Source organism: Pygoscelis adeliae, unplaced genomic scaffold, assembly GCF_000699105.1.
Source record: "Pygoscelis adeliae isolate BGI_AS28 unplaced genomic scaffold, ASM69910v1 Scaffold43, whole genome shotgun sequence".
Classification (NCBI taxonomy): domain Eukaryota; kingdom Metazoa; phylum Chordata; class Aves; order Sphenisciformes; family Spheniscidae; genus Pygoscelis; species Pygoscelis adeliae.
The window spans coordinates 3,236,729-3,240,211 of NW_008824538.1; positions in this window are offsets into that span (position 1 = coordinate 3,236,729).

The following is a 3,483-nucleotide window of genomic DNA, read 5'->3' on the forward strand; positions in this document are numbered from 1 at the left end:
AGCCGGGGCGGGCCGCGGGCTGCCGGGGGCAGCCTGTGGGGGGGGCACGGAGGTGGCCATGTGGGTGCGCTTTGTTAGACTTGTCCTTGCAGAGCTCCTGGAAGGGGCACTGTCAGTGTGGGTACAGACTCCTGCCATGGGCCAGAGCACATCGTCTGCCCAGTGAGGCATGCTGAACGTTACGGTGTGAGATTTAAGGCCTAAAAAAACAGGCAGAAGCCTGTGGATGAAGAGCGTGAGAGGAGGAAAAAAGCACCGCGAATAGGATAGCTAAACCCAAATCCAGTGCAAGAATGGAAGGAGGAGTTGGGTCTCAACGTGGGAGGTGGTTTCAGACAACCGCAGCAGAACTCGCTCTCTCGCTGAAGGTGAGACAAGTTACACTCCTGCCAGAAATAGCAGCTATGAAATAGTAGCTGATATTAATTAAAACAATTGTGTAGGAGTTCAAACTGTTGACCCCAGAGAGAAACATCCTGAGAATGCTGGCCTCTAACCTGCAGCCTGGAAGCAGAGGAAGCAAGAAGCTTCATACCGCGGTGTGGTAGAGTACTTCAGAATGCCAGGCATGCTGCACGGGACCTGTGTATTGGGGCCACTGCTGAGCTAGAGGTAACTAATAGAATAAAGCTGATGTTGGGATCTCAATGGGTCATCTCCCATCATGTCCCAAAGTACACACTTTTCATTATTTGAGGAATTTCCGATCCCTGTTATCCCCACCATTATATAGTCTTTCCTATATGTTGGCTTGCCCTTAAACAGCAGGCTGGGAAAAGCAATAGCCTCTTACGCTGCCCTTCCAGCTCTTACACTGTTAGATCAACAACCCAGTGACTTCCAGCTGAACTGTGGATCCAGCCGGAATGAATGGAATTCAAAATAAAACAGGTACAGCTCTTTAAAAGAGTAGTAGTGTAGAGCTTGTGAGAAACGAGCACTTTAGCATAGAATCATAGAATCGCTTCGGTTGGAAAAGACCTTTAAGATCATCGAGTCCAACTGTAAACCTAACTCTGCCAAGTCCACCACTACACCATGTCCCTAAGTGCCACATCTACCCGTCTTTTAAATACTTCCAGGGATGGTGACTCAACCACTTCCCTGGGCAGCCTGTTCCAATGTTTGACAACCCTTTCGGTGAAGAAATTTTTCCTAATATCCAATCTAAACCTTCCCTGGCACAACTTGAGGCTGTTTCCTCTTGTCCTATCGCATCTTGTAAAAGGACACCAAAAAGTAATTGTAAAGATTTTATTGTGAAAGTGGGACATATACTTCCTCTGTTGGATCTAGGAGGGAAGGTATTAACTATTCCTGTCAATAACTGCTAATATTAAAATGAAGACATGTAATGATGATGCATTGGGATGATGGTTAAAACAGGAATTGGAAGAGTTAGGAAAAATCATGGGTAACAGGCAAACTCTATCTATAGATCTATAGGTCATGCAGAGCTACAATGTGGTGCCTCAGGAAGAGGCTTAGGAGCAGTGCAAAGTCAGCAGCCCATGGCTTTTGCCAGTGGAGCAGTGACAGACATGAAAATGAGATATTTGTGCTCGGTGTAACAAAACAATTCCATCGATTCACCTTTGGCATGAGGTAGATGTGCTGTCTGATCATAAACCATTAGCTGTCGCAGCTGGCTCTCCGTTCTCAAGCCACATGTGCTGAGACTGTAGCGCTGTGATGTCCAACAAAGCCACGGCAGACGGCGGAGACGAAGAGCTGGGCATGGCTTCCAGAGCTCAAGACAGATGGCTCGGTGGAACAGAAGTCTACAGCTCATGCTGGAATACTTTTATATCTCTGGTGGGAGGCTCCAGGCAACCTAACAGAACCCCAAATACAGCAGGATGTTGCAGGAATATGCTTTATATTCCCAGTTTGGTCATCTCTTAAAAGAAAATTAGTTTCTTTTCAGATGAGGGGTACCTTTCTTCTCCAGGTGTACCTTCCTTCTTCAGGTGAGACATGAACTGAATGTCAAAATCACTTTTTCTTTAAAGGATAATAAGTGGTAATCTTAGCAAGTAGAAGAACTTACGTAAGGATTGGGTTCATAATTTGCACCTAGCTGCATGCCTGAGAGGAAGAATGGGTATTTCCTGCCAAAATAGCTGAGACCTGTCAGATGGTAGCTTTTCATCTAAAGAGAGTAGATGCAGCTTCACCCATGAGCTTGCTCGCAGATGAGGAGGAGTGATTGCAAATTATGCAGTTGAGAATGGACCATAGAAAATAGGCTGACATTTTTTTATCCGGCTTTATACCCCTGCAGTCTTTTGATCAAGGAACTTTCTTTCAGAGTCACTTTGTGAGCCTTCTGTGGAATAAAGCTGTACTTTGAGAGATGGGGCTCAGAGTGTTTGAATGAAATATCAGTAATTTTTCATCTGGAGGGACGGCAGCTGCCCCACAAGACTGGAACTGTACGAGGCGCAGTGTATTTATCATGCTCTATCCAGGACTCGGTATGTTGCAACAGACTTCAGCTGCTCAGGGCCAAAGGAAAAATTGCGTACAACAGTGGTTCCCTAGTTATGTGTAAAAACCACCGTGGAGACCATCGTGTGCTTGTTGGCCAAGACAGAACCAGCTGGAAGGGATGCGCGTCTGACAGTCCTGGCACATGAGTAGTGACGAACGGAAGAACTAAGAGTTTACCGTATGTGAAACTCTCAGGCAACTGAGAGCTGTCCTAGGAAACTTGGCACCCGGGCAGGACAGTTACTGTCAGTGTGTAACAGCGTAAGAGAAAGGACCAGGGTCCCCGTGCCCCCTTCCAGCTGGGAAAGGGTCCTACAAAGCAGTAGTTAAAGGAAAGGCAGAGTTATGAAAGGTATTCACAACGAAGCAACCGGCTGCAGAGCTACAGCAGGCTGCCAACAGCCCCGAGGAGGGCTGGTGAACCTTAGGAGAGACTGATCAAATGAGTGAGATGAAGAACGGGAGAGAAACATCCCATGCCATCTCACAGACTAAAGGCATCAACGGATGAAAACAAGGCTCAGTCACAGGAGTACAAGCAAGACCGATTCACAGCCGGCCATATTTGATGGACGTTTCATGGTGGGTAAAACCGAAGCTGGAAAGACTCTGGACTGCTGGAGATGCAGTGCAGCCTGCGCCAGGGCCTACGAGGAAAGAGAAGGAGGCAGAAGTATCGTGAGCTACGTTGCCTGTAAGGCAACAAAACAATACCGTGGGTAATTTTATTGGGTAACTCGTGTCAACCGCGGCAAGCGTGTTTGGCGTCTTTAGCGTTACCTTCCTTTTTTGTTGTGAGATTCACTAAAGAACAACTGTGCCTTAACTCAGCTGGGCAGCACGGCACAAAACGGTGCCGCTCCCGGGGCGGGCGACGCGGCAGCCATCCCTTCTTCCAGGACGTCGGAAAACAGGAGGCACCGCCACCGCCCGCCCTGAGCCCGGGGATCTCTCCTGCTCCCGCGGGCACACAGCAAGGCCGCCGGGGGG